At 45.5% G+C, this 24962-nt stretch overlaps 1 protein-coding gene across 4 annotated transcripts in view; it reads left to right on the forward strand.

The window, feature by feature from the left end:
* The window catches only part of LOC119969104 (T-lymphoma invasion and metastasis-inducing protein 1-like), a 420850-nt gene that overhangs the window by 52087 nt on the left and 343801 nt on the right, over positions 1-24962 (forward strand). For all 4 annotated transcript variants that reach the window (XM_038802310.1, XM_038802316.1, XM_038802313.1 and 1 more), the window contains exon 2: positions 24668-24806. The gene's annotated coding sequence lies outside the window, so the exon portion shown is untranslated. The remainder of the gene's footprint in view (positions 1-24667; positions 24807-24962) is intronic.

Below are 24962 nucleotides of genomic sequence, written 5' to 3' on the forward strand. Positions count from 1 at the left end.
TTTGTGTTGTGGGGGTAAAACCCACGCAAACACAGGGGTAATGTGCAAACTCCACATAGACAGTGACCCAGAGCCGGGATCAAACCTGGGACCTCGGCGCCGTGAGGCAGCAGTGCTAACCACTGCACCACCATGCTGCCTAATTTCGGGCAGATTTGATTAGAATTTTATGAACACCTGGTGGCACGGTGACACAGTGGTTAGCACTGCTGCCTCACAGCACCAGGGACCTGGGCCCAATTCCTGCCTTGGGTGACAGTTTGTGTGCAGTTTGCACGTTTTCCCTGCGTTTGCGTGGATCTATTCAGGGTGCTCTGGTTTCTTCCCACAGTCCAAAAATACGCATACTAATTTGCCCCTCAGTGTCCAGGGATGTGCAGATTAGATTATGGAGGATAGGGCTGGGTGAGCGGGGAAGTGAGCCTAGGAATGGAACCCTTTCGGAGGGCTGTTTCAGATGTGATGGACCGAATGGCCTCCTTCTGCACTGCATTGATTCTATGATTCAATGACCTTTGGCTATCTAACAAAGAACATTTTATCCATCCAGCATTTCACATGTGTAATGATAAAATCTGCTTTCAGAAATTTTCAGCATCATCAGAAACAATGGGTGGAGGGTGTCATGGTGGTGCAGTGGTTAGCACTGCTGCCTCATGGAGCCGAGGACCCTGGTTTGATCCCGGCCCTGGGTCACTATCTGTGTGGAGTTTGCACATTCTCCCTGTGTCTGTGTGGGTCTCACCCCCACAACCCAAAGATGTGCAGGGTAGGTGGATTGGTCGTGCTAAATTGTCCCTCAATTGGGAAAAAAACCAATTGGTGCAATTTAACAGAAACATTTCTCAGTGTAATTTTGGGTGTTTTCTCGATGGCTGAGTTGGCTAGATTACGGCCAGGTTTAACAAAAATGAGTGCTGAAAATGAGCTTCCACGAGCTTCTCGCCATTGTTGACTGTCTTGCCGTCTGATTCGCTAGACTCACGGCTCAGTGTCTTACCACTAACAAACAGGCACTGCTTTTAAACGCTCCCTTATCGCTCACTCCCAATCAACACACGAGCATGGCAGGGGACAGACCTGCTCCTCGCTTTGAGGATGCTGACTTTGACAGGCTTCTTGAAGCTGTGAATGAGAAACGGGGCATCCTGTTCCCCTGAGTGGGTCGGAGGGCCAGCAGCAGGTCTATCAATACAGCCTGGGAGAGAGTGGCAGCAGCTGTCAGTGCGGCAGCATGACCAGGAGGGCCAGCATCAAATGTCTGAAAAAGACCAACGACCATAACTGAGCTGCAAGGGTAAGTAATCAGTGGCTGACACCTCGCACCCGCCCCACATCCGATCTTCGTGCTTGTTCCTCAGCACCTCCTTGGCACCCACCAGAACAACCCTTTCAAATCCAGTTGCGTTGCCCACCCATGCCACCTGGGGCACAATCTCGTGGGCACCACAGTTGCTGATGCACACCAGGTGGAGGCAGAAACATCCAAGGGAGTCACCTTTGGTGGGGTCCCAAAGGCTAAGGGTGCAGAAGATGATGCCGACAATACGTGCCACCGAGGCCATCACTGCTGGGGTGGCGACCGCAGTGCAAAGCCTGCAGCATGAGGTCAGCATCTTGAGTGGTGATGTCCAAGGCACGGCCCAGTCTGTGACGACTATGGCTGAGGACCACGGCATAATTTCCTAGTTGCTGAGGGACATGTTCCATTCGCAGGTGGACATTGCTGGAGAACTGCAGAGTGTGGTTCAGTCACTGAGGAACATCGCTGAGTGCATCGACACCATGGTGCAGACAACAGGGAGGCACCAGAACACTGGTTGAGCCAGATGACACAGAGGCCTCGGAAGCTTACTCCAGTTGCCTCTCCATCTGATGGAGGCCCCTTACGGGCATCATCAGGGACAAAGATACGCTGGAGGATAACCTGGGGCCTGCCACCAAGGAGATAATGGCGGTCTCTAGTTCCTCCTGACACCGAGGAATGAGGGGACTGGGGGCGAGGGAGGAAGGAGGGGAAAGGGGGTCGAGTGAGGAATGGGGGGGGCGAGGGAGGAAGGAGGGGAATGGGGGTGCGAGGGAAGAATGAGGGGAAAGGGGCGCAATGGGAGGAAGGAGGAGATTGGGGGGTTGAGGGGTTGCACCAACAGACAAAACTTCATCCTAAGAGAATCGGGTGAGAATGAGGGTCTCCCTTGTCCTCTGGGCATGCCGGATCCTCGCTGCCACCTGTCCTCCACCCTCGAGCCTCTCCTGTGGATCTTCCCTGGGTTCGTTCTCCATCCCATTCTGGTCCGCCTCCTTCTCAGACGAGGCCACGTGTCCCTCCTCCCCCTTCTTCTTCTCCTCCTCCTCCAGCTCGTCATCCCACTGCTGTGTCAGGTTGTGTATGGCACAGCAAATCACCACAAAGCGGGATACACTCTGTGGGGGGTGTATACTGCAGTGCACCACCAGAGCGGACCAGGCATCGGAACTGCATTTTGAGCAATCTGATGCACTGCTCAATGACAGCACCGGTTTGATTTGATTTGATTTATTATTGTCACATGTATTAGTATACAGTGAAAAGTATTGTTTCTTGCATGCTGTACAAACAATGCATACCATACATAGGGAAGGCGGCAACTTGTGCCCTGTAATGAGAACAGAAGAACATAAAGAACTAGGAGCAAGAGTAGGCCATCTGGCCCCTCGAGCCTGCTCCGCCATTCAATGAGATCATGGCTGATCCTTTGTGGACTCAGCTCCACTTTCCGGCCCGAACACAATAACCCTTAATCCCTTTATTCTTCAAAAAAACTATCTATCTTTACCTTAAAAACATTTAATGAAGGAGCCTTAACTGCTTCACTGGGCAAGGAATTCCATAGATTCACAACCCTTTGGGTGAAGAAGTTCCTCCTAAACTCAGTCCTAAATCTACTTCCCCTTATTTTGAGGCTATTTCCCCTAGTTCTGCTTTCACCCGCCAGTGGAAACAACCTGCCCGCATCTATCCTATCTATTCCCTTCATAATTTTATATGTTTCTATAAGATCCCCCCTCATCCTTCTAAATTCCAACGAGTACAGTCCCAGTCTACTCAACCTCTCCGCATAATCCAACCCCTTCAGCTCTGGGATTAACTTAGTGAATCTCCTCTGCACACCCTCCAGCGCCAGTACGTCCGTTCTCAGGTAAGGAGACCAAAATTGAACACACTACTCCAGGTGTGGCCTCACTAACACCTTATACAACTGCAGCATAACCTCCCTAGTCTTAAACTTCGTCCCTCTAGCAATGAAGGACAAAATTCCATTTGCCTTCTTAATCACCTGTTGCACCTGTAAACCAACTTTCTGTGACTCGTGCACTAGCACACCCAGGTCTCTCTGCACAGCAGCATGCTTTAATATTTTATTGTTTAAATAATAATCCTGTTTGCTGTTATTCCTACCAAAATGGATAACCTCACATTTGTCAACATTGTATTCCATCTGCCAGACCCTAGCCCATTCACTTAACCTATCCAAATCCCTCTGCAGACTTCCAGTATCCTCTGCACTTTTCGCTTTACCACTCATCTTAGTGGGGTCTACAAACTTGGACACATTGCCCTTGGTCCCCAACTCCAAATCATGTATGTAAATTGTGAACAATTGTGGGCCCAACACAGATCCCTGAGGGACACCACTAGCGACTGATTGCCAACCAAAGAAACACCCATTAATCCCCACTCTTTGCTTCCTATTAATTAACCAATCCTCTAACCATGCTACTACTTTACCCTTAATGCCATGCATCTTTATCTTATGCAGCAACCTTTTGTGTGGCACCTTGTCAAAGATTTTCTTGAAATCCAGATATACCATATCCATTGGCTCCCTGTTATCTACTGCACTGGTAATGTCCTCAAAAAATTCCACTAAATTAGTTAGGCACGACCTGCCCTTTATGAACCCATGCTGCGTCTTCCCAATGGGCCAATTTCTATCCAGATGCCTCGCTATTTCTTCCTTGATGATCGATTCTAGCATCTTCCCTACTACCGAAGTTAAGCTCACTGGCCTATAATTTCCCGCTCTCTGCCTACCTCCTTTTTTAAACAGTGGTGTCATGTTTGCTAATTTCCAATCCACCGGGACCACCTCAGAGTCTAGTGAATTTTGGTAAATCATCACTAGTGTATCTGCAATTTCCCTAGCCATCTCTTTTAGCACTCTGGGGTGCATTCCATCAGGGCCAGGAGACTTGTCTACCTTTAGAACATAGAACATAGAACGATACAGCGCAGTACAGGCCCTTCGGCCCTCGATGTTGCACCGACATGGAGAAAAAAAAACTAAAGGCCATCTAACCTACACTATGCCCTTATCATCCATATGCTTATCCAATAAATTTTTAAATGCCCTCAATGTTGGCGAGTTCACTACTGTTGCAGGTAGGGCATTCCACGGCCTCACCACTCTTTGCGTAAAAAACCCACCTCTGACCTCTGTCCTATATCTATTACCCCTCAATTTAAGGCTATGTCCCCTCGTGCTAGCCACCTCCATCCGCGGGAGAAGGCTCTCGCTGTCCACCCTATCTAACCCTCTGATCATTTTGTATGCCTCTATTAAGTCACCTCTTAACCTTCTTCTCTCTAACGAAAACAACCTCAAGTCCATCAGCCTTTCCTCATAAGATTTTCCCTCCATACCAGGCAACATCCTGGTAAATCTCCTCTGCACCCGTTCCAAAGCTTCCACGTCCTTCCTATAATGAGGCGACCAGAACTGTACGCAATACTCCAAATGCGGCCGTACCAGAGTTTGGTACAGCTGCATCATGACCTCATGGCTCCGGAACTCAATCCCTCTACCAATAAAGGCCAACACACCATAGGCCTTCTTCACAACGCTATCAACCTGGGTGGCAACTTTCAGGGATCTATGTACATGGACACCGAGATCCCTCTGCTCATCCACACTACCAAGAATTTTACCATTAGCCAAATATTCCGCATTCCTGTTATTCTTTCCAAAGTGAATCACCTCACACTTCTCCACATTAAACTCCATTTGCCACCTCTCAGCCCAGCTCTGCAGCTTATCTATGTCCCTCTGTAACCTGCAACATCCTTCCGCACTGTCTACAACTCCACCGACTTTAGTGTCGTCTGCAAATTTACTCACCCATCCTTCTGCGCCCTCCTCTAGGTCATTTATAAAAATGACAAACAGCAACGGCCCCAGAACAGATCCTTGTGGTACGCCACTCGTAACTGAACTCCATTCTGAACATTTCCCATCAACTACCACTCTCTGTCTTCTTTCAACTAGCCAATTTCTGATCCACATCTCTAAATCACCCTCAATCCCCAGCCTCCGTATTTTCTGCAATAGCCGACCGTGGGGAACCTTATCAAACGCTTTACTGAAATCCATATACACCACATCAACTGCTCTACCCTCGTCTACCTGTTCAGTCACCTTCTCAAAGAACTCGATAAGGTTTGTGAGGCATGACCTACCCTTCACAAAACCATGCTGACTATCCCTAATCATATTATTCCTATCTAGATGATTATAAATCGTATCTTTTATAATCCTCTCCAAGACTTTACCCACCACAGACGTGAGGCTCACCGGCCTATAGTTACCGGGGTTATCTCTACTCCCCTTCTTGAACAAAGGGACCACATTTGCTATCCTCCAGTCCTCTGGCACTATTCCTGTAGCCAATGATGACCTAAAAATCAAAGCCAAAGGCTCAGCAATCTCTTCCCTGGCTTCCCAGAGAATCCTAGGATAAATCCCATCCGGCCCCGGGGACTTATCTATTTTCACCTTGTCCAGAATTGCCAACACTTCTTCCCTACGCACCTCAATGCCATCTATTCTAATAGCCTGGGTCTCAGCATTCTCCTCCTCAATATTATCTTTTTCTTGAGTGAATACTGACGAAAAGTATTCATTTAGTATCTCGCTTATCTCCTCAGCCTCCACACACAACTTCCCACCACTGTCCTTGACTGGCCCTACTCTTACCCTAGTCATTCTTTTATTCCTGACATACCTATAGAAAGCTTTTGGGTTTTCCTTGATCCTACCTGCCAAAGACTTCTCATGTCCCCTCCTTGCTCGTCTCAGCTCTCTCTTTAGATCCTTCCTCGCTTCCTTGTAACTATCAAGCGCCCCAACTGAAACTTCACGCCTCATCTTCACATAGGCCTCCTTCTTCCTCTTAACAAGAGATTCCACTTCTTTGGTAAACCACGGTTCCCTCGCTCGACCCCTTCCTCCCTGCCTGACTGGTACGTACTTATCAAGAACATGCAATAGCTGTTCCTTGAACAAGCTCCACATATCCAGTGTGCCCAACCCTTGCAGCCTACTTCTCCAACCAACACATCCTAAGTCATGTCTAATGGCATCATAATTGCCCTTCCCCCAGCTATAACTCTTGCTCTGCGGGGTATACTTATCCCTTTCCATCACTAACGTAAAGGTCACCGAATTGTGGTCACTGTCTCCAAAGTGTTCACCTACCTCCAGATCTAACACCTGGCCTGGTTCATTACCCAAAACCAAATCCAAAGTGGCCTCACCTCTTGTTGGCCTGTCAACATATTGTGTCAGAAAACCCTCCTGCACACATTGTACAAAGAACGACCCATCCAATGTACTCGAACTATATCTTTTCCAGTCAATATTAGGAAAGTTAAAGTCTCCCATAACAACTACCCTGTTACTTTCGCTCTTTTCCAGAATCATCTTCGCCATCCTTTCCTCTACATCTCTAGAACTATTAGGTGGCCTATAGAAAACTCCCAACAGGGTGACCTCTCCTTTCCTGTTTCTAACCTCAGCCCATACTACCTCGGAAGAAGAGTCCCCATCTTGCATCCTTTCTACCACCGTAATACTGTCCTTGACTAGCAGCGCCACACCTCCCCCTCTTTTGCCCCCTTCTCTGACCTTACTAAAGCACCTAAACCCCGGAACCTGCAACAACCATTCCTGTCCCTGCTCTATCCATGTCTCTGAAATGGCCACAACATCGAAGTCCCAGGTACCAACCCATGCTGCCAGTTCCCCTACCTTATTTCGTATACTCCTGGCATTGAAATAGACACACTTCAAACCACAGACCTGAACACTGCCGCCCTCCTGCGAAGTCAAAACTGTGCTCCTGACCTCTCTACTCTCAATCTCTCGCACCCCAAAACTACAATCCAGGTTCCCATGCCCCTGCTGAATTAGTTTAAACCCCCCCAAAGAGTACTAACAAATCTCCCCCCCAGGATATTGGTGCCCCTCAGGTTCAGATGTAGACCATCCTGTCTATAGAGGTCCCACCTTCCCCAGAAAGAGCCCCAGTTATCCAGAAATCTGAATCCCTCCCGCCTGCACCATCCCTGTAGCCACGTGTTTAATTGCTCTCTCTCCCTATTCCTCATCTCACTATCACGTGGCACGGGCAACAACCCAGAGATAACAACTCTGTTTGTTCTCGCTCTGAGCTTCCATCCTAGCTCCCTAAAGGCCTGCCTGACATCCTTGTCCCCTTTCCTACCTATGTCGTTAGTGCCAATGTGGACTACGACTTGGGGCTGCTCCCCCTCCCCCTTAAGGACCCGGAAAACACGATCCGAGACATCACGTACCCTTGCACCTGGGAGGCAACATACCAAACGTGAGTCTCTCTCGCTCCCACAAAATCTCCTATCTGTGCCCCTGACTATTGAGTCCCCAATTACTAATGTTCTACTCCTTTCCCCCCTTCCCTTCTGAGCAACAGGGACAGACTCCGTGCCAGAGGCCCGTACCCCATGGCTTACCCCTGGTAAGTCGTCCCCCCCACAAGTATCCAAAACGGTATACTTGTTACTCAGGGGAACGACCGCAGGGGGTCCCTGCACTGACTGCTTCTTCCCAGTCCCTCTTACAGTTACCCATCTATCTCCAGTCTTTGGTGTAACTATTTCCCTGAAGCTCCTATCTATGACCCCCTCTGCCTCCCGAATGATCCGAAGTTCATCCAGCTCAAGCTCCAGGTCCCTAACACGGTTTTTGAGGAGCTGGAGTTGGGTGCACTTCCCACAGATGAAATCAGCAGTGACACTGACGGCGTCCCTCACCTCAAACATTCTGCAGGAGGAGCATTGTACTGCCTTCCCTGACATCCCCTCTAGATTAAAAAAAAAAACAAGAAAAAGAAAAAGAAAGGAAGAGCTTACCTGATATTACCTCAAACCCTGATCCCGCTGAAAGGTAAGCAAATTTAAAGGCACTCACTCACCTTCACGACAGGCCCCTGCTCCCGCTTCCCAACCACCGTGGGGTGGGGGGGTTGGTTAGAGGAGGAGGTAGGGTGGGAAAACACTCACAAAGTGTTTCGGGTTTAACTGTCACTTGCCAACAGCCCCTCCACAAACCACCTTCAACTTAGGCTGACCGCACTGCACGTATGCAAATTTCCCCAGAACAGCTGATCAGTAGCTCTGCTCTGCTGCCCTCTGCTGGGCATTTAGCCCCATTAGCTTGCCCATCACTACCTCCTTAGTGATAACAATCCTCTCAAGGTCCACACCTGTCATAGTCTCATTTCTATCAGTCACTGGCATGTTATTTGTGTCTTCCACTGTAAAGACCGACCCCAAAAAACCTGTTCAGTTCCTCAGCCATTTCCTCATCTCCCATTATTAAAACTCCCTTCTCATCCTCTAAAGGACCAATATTTACCTTAGCCACTCTTTTTTGTTTTATATATTTGTAAAAACTTTTACTGTCTGTTTTTATATTCTGAGCAAGTTTACTCTCATACTCTATCTTACTCTTCTTGATAGCTTTTTTAGTAGCTTTCTGTTGCCCCTTAAATATTTCCCAGTCCTCTAGTCTCCCACCAATCTTTGCCACTTTTTATGCTCTTTCCTTCAATTTGATACTCTCCCTTATTTCCTTAGATATCCACGGTCGATTTTCCCTCTTTCTACCGTCCTTCCTTTTTGTTGGTATAAACCGTTGCTGAGCACTGAAAAATCGCTTGGAAGGTTCTTCACTGTTCCTCAACTGTTCCACCATAAAGTCTTTGCTCCCAGTCTACCTTAGCTAGTTCTTCTCTCATCCCATTGTAATCTCCTTTGTTTAAATACAAAACACTAGTATTTCATTTTACCTTCTCACCCTCCATCTGTATTTTAAATTCCACCATTTTGTGATTGCTCCTTCCGAGAGGATCCCTGACTATGAGATCATGAATCAATCCTGTCTCATTACACAGGACAATATCTAGGACCGCTTGTTCCCTCATAGGTTCCATTACATACTGTTCTTGGAAACAATCGCGGATACATTTTATAAACTCCTCCTCAAGGTTGCTTTGACCGACCTGGTTAAACCAATCGACATGTAGATTAAAATCCGCCATGATAACTGCTGTACCATTTCTACATGCATCAGTTATTTCTTTGTTTATTGCCTGCCCCACCATAACGTTACTATTTGGTGGCCGATAGACTACTCCTATGAGTGACTTTTTCGCCTTACTATTCCTGATTTCCACCCAAATGGATTCAACCTTATCCTCCATAGCACCGATGTCATCCCTTACTATTGCCCGGATGTCATCCTGAAATAACAGAGCTACACCACCTCCCTTACCATCCACTCTGTCCTTCCAAATAGTTTGATACCCTCGGATATTTAACTCCCAGTCGTGACCATCCTTTAACCATGTTTCAGTAATGGCCACTAAATCATAGTCATTCACGATGATTTGCGCCATCAACGTATTTACTTTATTCCGAATACTATGAGCATTCAGGTAAAGTACACTTATGTTGGTTTTTTTACCTCTGTTTTGAATCTTAACATCTCCAGTTTTATTCCTTTTAGTATTACTGGGCCTATTCACTGAGCTCCCCTCAGTCACTGTACCTTGTACTGTCGCCCTTTTTGAGTTTTGACTATGTCTTCTCTGCCTTGCACTTTTCCTTTTGCTTCTGTCCCTGTTTTACTACCTTCCAACTTCCTGCATCAGTTCCCATCCCCCTGCCACCTTAGTTTAAACCCTCCCCAACAGCTCTAGCAAACTAGACAAAATAGAACTCTAGGACATCGGTTCCAGTCCTGCCCAGGTGCAGACCGTCCGGTTTGTACTGGTCCCACCTCCCTCAGAACCGGTCCCAATGCCCCAGGAATTTGAATCCCTTCCTCTTGCACCATCTCTCGAGCCACGCATTCATCCTATCTACCCTGACATTCCTACTCTGACTAGCTCGTGGCACTGGTAGCAATCCTGAGATTACTACCTTTGAGGTCCTAATTTTTTGTTTAACTCCTAACTCCCTGAATTCAGCTTGTAGGATCTCATCCCATTTTTTACCTATATCGTTGGTGCCTATGTGCACCACGACAGCTGGCTGTTCACCCCCCCCCCCCCCCCCCCCCAAGAATGTCCTGCAGCCGCTCTGAGACATCCTTGACCCTTGCACCAGGGAGGCAGCATACCATCCTGGAGTCTCGATTGCATCCACAGAACCGCCTGTCTATTCCCCTTACGATCGAGTCCCCTATCACTATAGCCCTGCCATTTTTCTTCCTGTCCTGCTGTGCCATGAACCTTGCTGCTGCTGCCTTCCCCCGGTGAGCCATCTCCCACAACAGTATCCAAAGCGGTATATCTGTTTTTCAGGGAGATGACCGCAGGGGACACCTGCACTGCCTTCCTACTCTTGCTCGGTCTTTTGGTCACCCATTTTCTATCTCCCTCAGTAACTTTCTCCTGCGGTGTGACCAACTCGCTAAACGTGCTATCCACGAACTCTTCAGCATCGCGGATGCTCCAAAGTGAGTCCATTCGCAGCTCCAGAGCCGTCAAGCGGTCTGACAGGAGCTGCAACTGAACACACTTCTTGCACGTGAAAGAGCCAGGGACAGCGGACGTGTCCCTGCCTCCCAGATTGCACACGAGGAGCATGACACGGGTCTGGGATCGCCTGCCATGTCTTAAACCTTAGGTAAACTTATACAACTACAATTTCAAAAAACGAAAAAAAAATAAATAAGTAATATCGGGTCTCCGCACATTCTCCCCTTGTCTGCGTGGGTCTCACCTTCACAACCTAAAGAGGTGCAGTGTAGTTGGATTGGCAACGCTAAATTGCCCCTTAATTGGAAAAAAAGAATTGGATACTCTAATTTTATTAGAAAATATATATATTGGGTCTCCGCCTCGCCGTTTGGCTTCCGCACTGGCATTCCCCCCAAGAGCCAACCCATCACCCTGGGGAGGTTCTCGAAGACTTCGGGGATCTCTCAAGTGTCCCAGGATGTAGCTGTCATGCACAGTCCTTGGGAAGTGTATGATCTGGAGATGGTGGTAGCACACGAGTTGAATACTCAGGGAATGGAACCACCTCCTGTTAATGAAGGGCATTCCCTGATGTCCCGGTGCATGCAAGACGACATGCGTGCTGTCAATTACCCATTGGACCTGGGGCATCCCGGTGATGGCGGAGAATCATGCAACTTGGGCATCTTGGTGCGCTTGGTCTAGATCAATTTTTAAATAAAGTTTGATGCCCAGGCATACAGGACATCCATGACCTCATGGATGCACTTGTGAGCTGTTGCTTGTGAATGCCACACAAGTCTCTGCTCGAAGCTGGAATGAACCGGTTGCATAGAAGTTCAGGGCCGTGATGACCTTCATGGCCACCGGGAGCGGATGTCCTACTCCATGAAGTGCCAAGTCCATGAAGACGTGGCAGAGGTGCCGCATTATCTCTTTGTTAAGATGGAGTCTCCTGCAGCACATGTTGTCCGTCATCTCCTTGATATAACGGTACACCTTGGACTGTCCCTAGCGTGCCCACTGGGTTTTTTCTCAGCATGGTGGCTGGGTCTTCGGTGTGTGCGGAAGCCCCCTGCACATGGGGTGCCGCCACCGACCTGCATCACCACTGCTGCCTTCTCTGCTGTCTGGCTACCTGAGCTGCCACCAGCACCGTGGGGACATCCTCTGTAGGACCGATACCACCATCCATTTTGGTATCTGTAAGGAATTGGAGAAGGAGAGAGAGCGACAATGTTAGGGCTTCCACCTCGGGGCCCACAAATCCCCCGAGCCTCCCCCATCCTTGCGTGTCCCGCTTTCTCTTAGAGTGCCATCCAGTTGTGTTGGAAAACCTCGCACTGCACACTCTGGCCACATTCGGAGCCCCGAAACCGCCGACCCCTGGAATGAACATTAGTGATACTGTGCCCAGGTGCCCTCTCCTGATCCTCACATTTACTTTGGGCGCGAGGATATCCCCAGTCCTGAATCCCAGCTCTTGTGTATTTAATTGTTGGCTGCTGCCTCTGTGGTACTGACGCTCCTCTAGTTCAGGCACACTGATCAGGCATCAGTGTTTGATGGACATGCAATAATCATCATCTGAGACATGGCATGTGTACCCTCGAGCAGCCACTTGAGAATACTTTGTTTATTAAACGGTCAACAGTAACAAAGATTTGAATATCAACTATGTAATATTCCACTCATCACACTAACCATTTAAACAACAAGGAAACTTCACTGTTTCATATTGGTACCAACATAAAACTGTCAGCTATTTTCACAAAAAAGCAAACACATGGTATATGTTATCATGTCCAGAACTTTGCTATGCAAATGATCTGTCCATCAATGTCTTACTTGTTCCACATATCAGTGCCATTCTCCATTCAGGAGCCACAGCTGTGCAGGCCCTCCCTCAGTACTCAATCTCACCGGAACAAAATCGACGTATTCTACTGGTGCTCAAGGTGCAGTTGAACATCCTTGACTTCCAACGTGTTTAATCCACGGTGACCTGCCAGGTACATGCAGCACTCACCACACCAGCAACAAAAACATCGATCTGCAAAAGCGTTTCTTCAATGGCGTTAGCAGGTGGCCCATTTGGAACAATGTTGCGCACCAGATCCTGCAGTGTCTTCTTGCTTCAAACTTGATTGCCTTTTGGACTCGTACGTCCCTCTGAGCCCAGCGTGCAAGAACTCGGGTATCTTATAAAAAATTGTCCTTCTTTCCGGATATAGAAAAGGAAGGAAACAGCAACAACAGCCTGCAGGCATTTACAGCCTCCAGCAGGAGCATCAGCAAACCACAACCTGCAAATATTTTAGTTTATTGACCGTATCAAAATACAAAACACAACAATGAGGACACCAATCATTTGGCACCCAGAACACACTTGCCCTCCCCCGACCTAAATCAGCAGAAAGGCACACCAACCCACCGAAAAAGGCCACCCCAACACGGAGGAGAGAAGGGCACAGTTCAACCCAGAACAAGTCTGGCACATTATAACCAAAGCCAAATACAGAGCATTTACAAAACAGGACCACCGGGAAAGAACACCGACACGGGGCATAGCAGAAGGAGGAGAGAGATTATCCCACCCCTTCTCCAGCACTGGTAATTTGCCGGGGTCCAGGCCGTGGAAGCGAGAAGGGTTGCAACAAGCAAATATACAGCCGCCAGGCAAAAGAACAATACACTGCCAACTGTGCAACCCCCGCCCGCAACCCCTACAGTAGACCTGCATCGCTGGAAAGCCGCTTGGTAAGCCAACCACTGCAAGGTCTCACCGACCTGAAGAATAGTGGAGGAGGGAAAGAGAGAGAAAACCACCTCCCTCTCCAGCACTGGCAGCGTTTTCCTGCTGCTCCCAGGCCACAGAAGCAGGGGGGCTGCAATTGGCAAAAAGATAATCTGCAGTGACTTGGTATCCATCATATAATTCCCCCGACCCCCAATGAACATAGACCAAACACATTGCAAAACGAAACCAAGGAACACCAGGGTCCCCAAGGCTCCCATAATGGGAGCAGCAGATGGCTACTGAACGTACAGCCACTGGTAATCCATGTAAGTGTCACAACCCAACCATCAGACTGCCACCTCTCCTCTCCTGTAGTATTGGCGTCTGATCTTCCATCACCACCCTGTCCAAGGACTGGGCCACAGGAACCCTGGACATTAACAATTGACTTACAGGTCCAAAACAGGCTTTTAAAAACACCTACAGACTGCTTGGGCAAACCTTCCTCTATCCTCAGCCCGATAGTAGGCCTGCTAAAATACTCCCCTCGCTGCACTCCAGATAACAAAGATCCTTCCCTTCATCCAGAAAGCAGTAAGTAAGCCCAAGGGGAAGAGGCAGCAGCAAACAAACTCTCGGCTACAGCAGCCTCCAGGCATTTGCAAGTCACCAGCAGGAGCAAGCAGCAAACACAACCTGCAGCTGTGAAGTGCTCTCACAACTAAGAAGGCCAATTCCTTATTTGCAGTAACCTTCAGCTGTGAAATTAGAGACTGCTCACAGTCAAAGGGAGTTAAAGTGACCGTCAGCATGTACCCAAGAACAGGGTTCTGTCTTGGAGGTTTTTGGTGAGATGGACAGGTAGCAGCTGTTAAGGTCTCCACAATATTTAAAGATGAATTGAAGTCCTCATGGACGAAAAGCCATTCATGGGATGTGGGCATTGCTGGCTAATCCATCGCTAATTCCCCTTGAGATGTTGGTGATAAGCTGCCTCCTTGAACCGCTGTAGTCCACATCGTGTAAGAACACCCACAGTGTTTTTAGGAAAGGAATTTCAGGATTTCGGACAGTGACCGTGAAGGAACGGCAATATAGTTTCAAGTCAGGATGGTCTGTGGCTTGGAGGGGAACTTGCAGGTGGTGTTCTTCCCGTGAATTTGCTGCACTTGTCCTTGTAGATGGTAGTGGATTGGATTGGATTGGATTTGTTTATTGTCACGTGTTCCGAGGTACAGTGAAAAGTATTTTTTTGCAAGCAGCTCAACAGATCATTAAGTACATGGGAAGAAAAGGGAATTAAACAAAATTCAAGAAAGTACATAATAGGGCAACACAAGATTATACAATGTAACTACATAAGCATTGGCATCGGATGAAGCATACAGGGTGTAGTGTTAATGAGGTCAGTCAATAAGAGGATCATTTAGGAATCTGGTGACAGTGGGGAAGAAGCTGTTTTTGAGTCTGTTCGTGCGTGTTCTCAGACTTCTGCATCTCCTGCCCGATGGCAGAAGTTGGAAAAGTGAGTACGCCGGGTGGGAGGGATCCTTGATTATGCTGCCCGCTTTCCCCAGGCAGCGGTAGGTGTAGATGGAGTCCATGGATGGGAGGCAGGTTTGTGTGATGGACTGGGCGGTATTCACGACTCTCTGAAGTTTCTTGCGGTCCTGGGCCGAGCAGTTGCCATACCAGGCTGTGATGCAGGCAGATAGGATGCTTTCTATGGTGCATCTGTAAATGCTGGTAAGGGTTAATGTGGAGATGTCGAATTTCCTTAGTTTCCTGAGGAAGTATAGGCGCTGTTGTGCTTACTTGGTGATAGCGTCGACGTGGGTGGACCAGGACAGATTTTGGAGATGTGCATCCCTAGGAATTTGAAACTGCTAACCATCTCCACCTCTGCCCCGTTGATGCTGACAGGGGTGTGTACAGTACTTTGCTTCCTGAAGTCAATGACCTGCTCTTTAGTTTTGCTGGCATTGAGGGAGAGATTGTTGTCGTTACACATTAGTTAGTGGTCGCAGAATTGGATGATGCTGTTGAAGGAGGTTTTGTGAGTTGCTGCAGTACCTCTTACAAATGGTACACACTGTTGCCATTGTGCATTGGTGGTGGAGGAATGAATGTTTAAGGTAGCGAATGGGGTGCCAGTCAGTTGGGCTGTTTTGTCCTGCATGGTGTCAACTCTTGAGAGTTTTTGGAGCTGTTGTTGGAGGATCGGGGTATTTGTGCAGTTAGTTGTTTAATTGTCCACCACCATTCAGAAACGAATGTGGAAGGACTGCAGAGCTCAGTTCTGATCTATTGGTGGGTGATTACTTAGCTCTGCCTATCTACGGCATGTTGTTTCTGTTGTTTAGCATGCAAGTAGTCCTGTCTTGTAGCTTCACCAGGGTGACACCTAATGTTTTGGTATACCTGATGCTGTTTCTGGCATGCTCTCCTGCACTCTTCATTTACCCAGGGTTGATCCCTGGTTTGATGGTGATGGGAGAGTGGAGCATATACTGGGAAATGAGGTTGCAGATTGAGTACAAATCTGCTGCTGCTGATGGCACGCTCTGCCTCATGGATGCCCAGATTTGGTTGCGAGATCTGTTCTAAATTTCTTCCATTTAGCACGGTGATGGTGCCACACATCATGATGGAGATTATCTTTAAATGTGAAGACAGATCCTTGTCTCTATAAGGACTGTGAGGTGATGGGGTGGCACAGTGGTGCAGTGGTTAGCACTGCTTCATGGCACGAGAACCCAGGTTCAATCCCAGCCCTGGGTCACACTCCGTGTGGAGTTTAAAAAAAGAAAATTGAGTACCCAATTCATTTTTTACAATTAAGGGACAATTTAGCGTGGCCAATCCACCTACCTTTCACATCTTTTGGATTGCAGGGGCGAAACCCATGTAAACAAGGGGAGTGACCCAGAGACGGGATTGAACCTGGGACCTCTGTTAACCACTGCGCCAACATTCTGCCCTGTCCATCTGGAGTTTGGACATTCTCCCCATGTCTGCGTGGATCTCATCCCCACAACCCAAAGGTGTGCAGAGTAGGTGCATTGGTCAAATCTAAATTGCCCCTTAATTGGGAAAAAAAGTGAATTGGGTATTTAAATTTTTTTAAAAAAGAGACAAAAGGACTGTGTGGTGGTCATCCTACCAATACTGTCATGGACAGATGCATCTGCAATAGATAAACCGGTGAGGATGATGGTAAAATAGGTTTATCGTGTTCATTCCTTCACCACCTGCTGTCGAGCTGGTCTGGTAACTATGTCTTTTAGGACTTTGCCAGCTTGATCGTTCCAAGCCAACTTTGATGATGGGCATTAAAGTCCCCCATCCAGAGTACCTCCTGTGTCCATGCGACTTTCAATGCTCCTTCCAGTTATTGTTTAACACGGATGAGTACTGATTCATCAGTGGGCAGCATGTAGCACAGTGGTTAGCACAGTTGGTTCACAGCTCCACGGTCCCAGGTTCGATTCCCGGCTTGGGTCACTCTCTGTGTGGAGTCTGCACCTTCTCCCTGTGTCTGCGTGGGTTTCCTCTTGGTGCTTCGGCTTCCTCCCACAGTCCAAAGATGTGCAGGATTGGTAGATTGGCCATGATAAATTGCCCTTAGTGTCCAAAAAAGGTTAGGTGAGGTTGCAGGGATAGGGTGGTCTTAAGAGGAGGTGCTCTTTCCAGGGGCTGGCGCAGACTCGATGGGCCAAATGGCCTCCTGCACTGTAAATTTTATGATCAGCAGCTGAGTAGGTTGGATGGTTAGCGGTAATCAGCAGGATGTTTCCTTGCCCATGTTTGACCTGATGCCATGAGACTTCATGGTGTCTGGTGTCAATGTTGAGGAATCCCAGGGCAAATATACTGTTTACTTCTGTGTCCTCTGGTAGATTTGTCCTGCTGGTTGGACATAGCCAGGGATGGTGATGGTAGTGTTTGGGACATTGTCTGGAAGCTATGACATCATCATACTCACTGAATCAGACTGTTCCTGTGGTTTTATGCTAACTCTTAAACTCTGGATGGCACAGTGGTTAGCACTGCTGCCTCACAGCTCCAGGGTCCCGGGTTCAATTCCGGTCTCAGGCGACTGTCTGTGCGGAGTCTGCACTTTCTCCCCGTGTCTGTGTGGGTTTTCTCCGGGTGCTCCGGTTTCCTCCCACAATTCCAAAATATGCAGATTAGGTGGATTGGCCATGCTAAATTGCCTCTTAGTGTCCAAAAGGTTAGGTGGGGTTACAGGGATAGGGTGGAGGTATGGTCTCAAATAAGGTGTTCTTTCCAAGGGCCGGTGCAGACTTGATGGGCCAAATGGCCTCCTGCACTGTAAATTCTACCTGTGATAGCATAAACAAATTACCTATTTTATTCTTGTTCATGAGTTTTAATGTGTTCGGTAGTGTTTTTCTTACGTGGTGATTTATGCCAATTAAAAATCATTTTAGCATCAAATTTTCAGGTATTTAAAAACAAATAAGATTATGTATTATTGCACACTCACTTTGGAAGTTGAAAATGTGAATTCTCTCTCACGCTGCACAGACTAGATGCAAATGAAATTAAAAAAACAATGCGATTATAAACTGGAATTATTTTACTCTCTTCATAATCAGGCCTGTGATCTTTCAGATGAATTGATGCTTTAGCTGGAATGCAGGTCTTGCAAAATCAAGGGATTCTCAGTGAGCGTTGAATTAGATAGATGATCAACTTTATCTATTTCATAATTGTCCAGCATTCAATGAGTGTCAATGTCTCTCTATTTTCCATGGACTTTCTGTTGATGGTATATCTTTAACAAAGGCATGTGTGAATTTCACAAGTGACTGCTATTGTCCACACATGATTAGGTGTTTGCTTGAGTTATAGGACTGTCTGAAGTTGCATATTGCCAAGTCACATAATATGCTGTAGCTATCTTAAGCAGCTTTTAGTGTTCATTTAAAAAAAATGCATTAAAGTTTGTATTATTTTCCTGCCTGTACAGGGCATGACAATATAAAATACTGGTTCACTTTTTATTCTATTGATGGTGAAAAAAAGGGTAGTAAATAGTATGTCCTGCACATGTGTTTTCTAAGTTGCTTTTTTAACACAGACTTTTTCAAAATACTTCCATTTCTTGAATCCCCTTGGGGGTTTCACACGGTAGCTGTACAATCTAATTGCATGATGTAGGATTTCAGCACTTTGGTTACATGGGTGTGAGTGGAAAGTTGTCTGGCATTTGTCCAACAGCAGTCAAATTCATACTTTCCTGTTCTGTATTGTATTTGGTATATTCATGTAGATCTTTAATGTGTTCTGTTAAGGCATGGCTGAACTTGTTTGCATTCGGTAATTAATCATACTTGTATTTTTTTCCTGAACTGGAGTTCTTGGATCAGGGTAGCTCAGTTAATTTAACATTTTTAAAAAAAGTCAAGAGACTTGTGGAAAGACCTCAGTGATTTTTAACTTTACAGTTTGTTATAGGACTGTCAACAGCTGAAGAGGACAATCAATACCTATTGGGAAAATGCTGGAAAATCTCAGCACGTCTGACAGCATCTGTAGGGAGAGAAAAGAGCTAACGTTTCGAGTCCAATGACTTTGTCAAAGCTTTTAAAAACAGATCCAGGCGACAGAATTTGAAGATTGTGGGGCTGCCCGAAGGAGTGGAAGGCCCAAGGTCGACTGAGTATTTTGCCATGATGTTGGCAAAACTATTTGGGGTTGGGAGGATCCCTCCCGATATGAACTGGATCGGGCTCATCGGTCGAGGAGGCCTGTACCAAAGGCGAGTGAGCCGCCAAGAGTAGTGACTCTGTGCTTCCGTAGGTACAGTGTGAAGGAGAAGGTCCTGTGCTGGGCTAAGCAGAAGCGGGTGGTGCAGTGGGCTGGAGCTGGTATACGCGTATACCAGGACTTTACGGTGGAGCTGGCGAGGCGGGCTGCCTTCAACCGGGTGAAGAGGGCACTGTACATTAGCAAGGTGCAGTGCGGCATTGTATACCCAGTGAAGCTGAGGGTGACCTATAAGTTCAAGGACTTTTATTTTGGGATGGCGCTGGCAGCGGAGGAGTTTGCGAAGGCAGAAGGACTGTGGCAGAATTGAGAAATGGTCATGTACTGATGTGGCCTCATGATTGTATTTTTTCGTTTTTGTTTCACTGTGTGCTGGTGTATGGGCTAAAGGAGTCAACGTTGTATATATTTGGACAAAGGAAGAGATGGGACTTTCACTCTCAATGAGGATTCTTTGGGGTGTGGGTGTGTATGCGGGGTTTGTGTGCTAAAGGGGATTTCTGGGTTTTCCTGGGGCCGGGCAAGGGGGAAAGAGACCCGGGCGGGGGCCTCCACGCTGGGCTGTGAACGGGAGTGAGGTGGGGGTTGGGGCTGCGGCCATCGGAGCCCGGCAGAACAGGGTCCGATGGGTCTAGCTGGGGTGGAAAGTTGGGGGGAAGGAACCGAGGTTGCGGGGAGGAGTTTTACAAGAGGAAGTGGAGGGGAGGGGGAGTTTACAACTCTTGGGTGTAATTTACAGTCCTCTTTCGGAGGTTTGATGGCATTGAATGTCAGCGGTTGGGGGTGGGGGTGGACTCTATAGATTAATGGTGACCATGGGTGATTCTGGACTTCTTTTTCTTTTTCTCCTTTGTTTTATTTTCCCACCGTGGGAGGGTTTGTCTTATTGGATGCATACATTGACAGGTGGGCCATTGTTTGGGGTGGTGGGAGGACGGGATCGTTGCTGTTAAGGGGATTGACTTTGTTACTGTTTACTGTTTGTGGGTGGGCTGTAAATTTTGAAGGAAAATGTGAAAATGGGGAATAAAAACATTCAATTTCCAGGGTATAATGTTGTATTGCTTTTTCAGGTGAGATTGATTCCACAGCTTGTACATAGGTTGGAATGGGAAAATCTTGCTTGTTTATCATTGTTGCATTTAAAGTTGCACTTTTCAAGATAACAACTATAACCTTGTGGGAAATTACTGGACACTATTTTCCGATTTTTGTTGAGAAATTTCTATATTCTTTTATGTACATTTGCAAATTGGGAGTTGCATCGGGCAATGGAAGAAAGGGAAAAGGTATGGAGATAGCGGTTCTAATTTTTAATCACACAGAAGTTCATAATAATCGGAAGTTTGGGAGTGATGGCCCTATGCCTGTGCTGTGGTTAGATTAATCCTTTTGAGGTGGATCATGGCCATCCTGGGAGTCTTGTAGTCAGTTTTGGTTGTTCACAGTTCCAAAATGATGTATTACAATAGTGGGCAAATTAAACATTTAATAAATACTATATGTTGTTTTGCATTGTAGTAACATTCCTGCATGCAGTCTACAATACAGTAGTGCTATTCGACTCAAATAATGCATGACTGCAATGCAGACGGCTGCAAGAGAGAGCGTTTTCTTGGAGTGTTTCCAGTGGCTTGATGCTGGGAAATAGATGAACAGCTGCTGCAAATGACAATTTCACTGAGTTCACCATTTGGTTCTCGCCATTGTTGTGATGACTTTGTAGTTTGCCCATGAAGATCTGCAACAGCATTGTTCACATCTGTTCTGTTAAAAATTTGCAAATGTGACTAAAATAGTGGCGCAAAATACAAATGTCATAACTGTGCATTTGCAGTACATAGAATTAAAAAGCAGATTTGGTAGCTGAGAAACAAGTTATGTTCAGGAAACAATTCTGCAATACAAAATGGGAATTTATAATTTGTTTTAAAGATTGCTCAAAAAGACATCGTCTTATAGCCAAATATTACTTTTAAGCGCTGCTCAAATTACAGTGAAATAATTTGAGTTTATATTTTATTCAGTTTCCTCATTGAAGTGCAAAAATGCCCTTGTCTTGAGAAAGATAGTTTGAACTATACACATGCTCCAAATTGTACTAGAATCAAATAGCACAACTGTTAGTTGTGTAGTGTACAGGCAGTCAAACGTTTGAGGCAGTGTCACCTGTTCTACAAATTGAAATAATAGACAAAGATCTGCTGCCAATTTAACAAAGGCAGGTATGTTGGGAAGCGGCATTATCACAGAAAAATAACTCTGAAGCCATGTTCCTGCATGCATTCTGTTGCTAATTGGGCGGGTGTAAGGAACAGCATTATTCTTGTGTCATTTGTCGAAAGTACCAATATTGCTGAGATAGAGGATGGATATTAAGCAAGTGATTCTCGGATTCTAAACTTGCAAACTGCATTATTTCATGATCAGTTTAGTGACATTTATATTTTCAACTCCTGCCATCAGCAATGTAATGCAAAAGAATAAAAAGCATATAACTTGGCAGCTCCAATCAAGCTGCTCAAAAGGATTTGAAATATGAACCCAGATTAAGGGCTCACAACAGGGATAAACACAGTATTATGTGAAATCTGGTTAAGTGCCGTGCAAACAGCTGAGATGAAGTGAATGTGAATTTTATGAAATGAAAGGACCACATATTAGTTTTAAGAGCTGCTAAAATCACTGAGCTAGTTTGAGTTTATAGTTTTTAACCTGAAGATTTCCCCAGCAGTGAATAAATAGTATACTTTGCTTTTTGGAAGATAGTTTAACAAATGGACTTCTATTAGCTGATGGTAGGTAGGTGGAAGAACGGACCTTAGTTTTCAGCAGATTGCGAGATAATGTTGTTTCAAAGGTCTTTATTACTGCCGAAGCCACAGCCAGAAGTGATTGAGTGCAGCAAAGATAGGCTAGGTAGGATGAAAGATCTATTCTGTGAGGAAGATTTCTCAGCTAAGCGAAGAATAGCCAGAGATAGATAACAAAAGAATGCTTTACATATCCCAGTTACTGGTAAGACTGAAGCAAGGAACTGACTGATTCTGATAGAATCAGGACAATTGACAAGAATCTTCAATGCTTGCTCAATACAGCATGAATGCGGATCAATGAATTCGCTTTCATTTACCAACTGGTGGATCATATTTATTTCATTGTTTGATATGCATTTAATGCAGAACTATTTAATATTTAGGTTTAACGAAGATTTTTGGTTTAATTTAATTTGTAAATTCCTTATGAGCCATTTCTGGCTTTCGGTTATTCTGCAATCTGTGCCTATGATTGACTAGATAGATATTATATTGAACTGAATTAAAATTTGGCACAGCATATTTTGATAAGAATACTGTAACTTTAGTAAGTAATGAGTATCAATCTTTTTACATGCATTATTACTTTTTTTTTTACAATGTTTAGTGCTTGTACAAATGCCCTGAGGAGTTTAACATGTAAATTGAATGCAGGTAGTGAAAATTAAAATGAGTAAGTTGAATTAAAAATATTGAGTTAACATTTTGTGCTGGTTACAAATACTTAGAGCTTGAGTGAATATTGCTGTATGTCATGTCGGCAAGAGAAATATATTTTTTTGAAGATTTTCCATCAGTATTTGGTGATCCTTTGACGAGAGGATTTAAAACTTCAATTTTCTGCCTGTTGTGAGGTAACTAATTGCACCTGGGGTAGCAGTGGGTGTGCTACGATGCCACAGGGTAGAGATGGAAAAATCAATCAGATTTTCTGCTCTAGATCTGACGTTGAAATACCTCCCGGGAATGTGCAAGCGAGAACATGTTTGGACTCTTGCAGTGATGCTTCTCCTTTGCCCATCAGTCAATTTAACCTACCATTGCTATCTGGACCTACCTACGAAGCATGGCTTCTTGAACAAGAGATCTGGCATCTGTGGAGTCTGACCCTAATTGAAAGTTAAAGCATTTATTGGGGGAAAGAGGAGAAAAACGGTAGCAAGAAATTAGAAAAAGTCAAACGTTTAAAAGAAAGGTTAAGTGTATAAAATTGTTGGTGCATTTTTTCCCTTTGGATTGCAAATGTTAGAACAGTGCAATTTATGTAAATTTTGTTTTGACTGTCTACTATGCTTTAATTCCTGTTGGTTTCCCACAGTAGAAATGCTACTCTCACTATTGCATCAAGGTCTCTAAGCATTTTTTCAACTGTTTTAAGGCATAATAGAAAAAAATGAGTAGACTAGACAGGAGGAAAATTATACTACAAAAACAATCTGAATTTTAATGAAGGTGTCACGATTTTTGACTGTTTCTTCCATGTCCACAGGAACTGATGCAATGATATTGATTTATAACGCTAATTGATCTATGCTATCACCCGAGAAATATTTTTTAAAAATTAATATAATTGGATCGTATCGCATTTGTAAAAGCTGAGACGTTACTCATATTGAATAGTGAGATTCATTTCAGGGTTAATTTTATAGATCTGGCTCGTTTCAAAGGAGGGAGGAGAGAAACCATTTGAAGTGATTGAATTTGACAGGTAATGTTAAGAGCAAGCTGACCCAAAAATTAAACAATATGCTGCAGGGATTTGAATACATATCATTGACTGATTTCAGAGTTAGAATGACGGTTATGAATAGCTCTGCATTTGCTCTCTTCTTTGAACTGCTGAAATTATTGCTTTTATAATTACTCCCAGATACCCTTTATTTTATACTAGATCCATAATCTTTATTAATTTAGAGTACCCAATATTTTCCAAGGGGCAATTTAAGATGGCCAATCCACCTACCCTGCACATCTTGCGGGTTGTGGGGGTGAGACCCACCCTACACGGGGAGAATGTGCAAACTCCACAAGGATAGTGACCCGGGGTCTGGATCAAACTCGGGTCCTTGGCGCCGTGAGGCAGCAATGCTCACCACTGCACCAGCGTGGCGTCCTTCATTTAGTTTTTGTATGGTTCATATCAATCTAGTCCTACCTGTAAATATTTTTATAACTTACAAATTTTAGAATTCACTTTTAGTTGAATTTCCCAAATATGTATGTTAATCTTCAGCTTCAGCTGGACAATCTCTTCCCCTTATCTGTTTTTATCTCACAAGCCGAAATCGCTGATTTTCAACACTGGTTAATTAATGCCTTGTTATCTGACAACAGCCTAGATATACCGACTAGCTCTTAAGTAATTGCAAAACTAGCCTCATCTCCTGGTAATCCAATCTGTTCAATATTCCAATAAAAAATCAAATATAATTTTATTTTCTTCTCCCACCTTGTCCTGAAGGTATTGATTCCTTTCTGAAAACTGTTCTTACAGGTCCAGACACTCTGCTCAAGTTCCCATTCTCTACTTGTGAACCTTGATGATGATTATCTCTAGATCGTGGAGAGTTAAGGACAACTTCAACATGAACTAAAAATCCACTGGAAATGGAGGGGATATTTTGAAAAATTATGTAAGTGCTGTAATAGCATCATGGTACAATGTTTGGAGAGGGGGAAATGGAGGATCAACAAATGATTCAATCTTCAGGAAATATGTTGAATCTGATGAACAAGGCAGAACAAAAATTGGAATATAAATAATTTTGGGTAATAAATTTAGAAGGGCC

The sequence above is a fragment of the Scyliorhinus canicula genome, chromosome 7, assembly GCF_902713615.1.
Source record: "Scyliorhinus canicula chromosome 7, sScyCan1.1, whole genome shotgun sequence".
Taxonomy (NCBI): domain Eukaryota; kingdom Metazoa; phylum Chordata; class Chondrichthyes; order Carcharhiniformes; family Scyliorhinidae; genus Scyliorhinus; species Scyliorhinus canicula.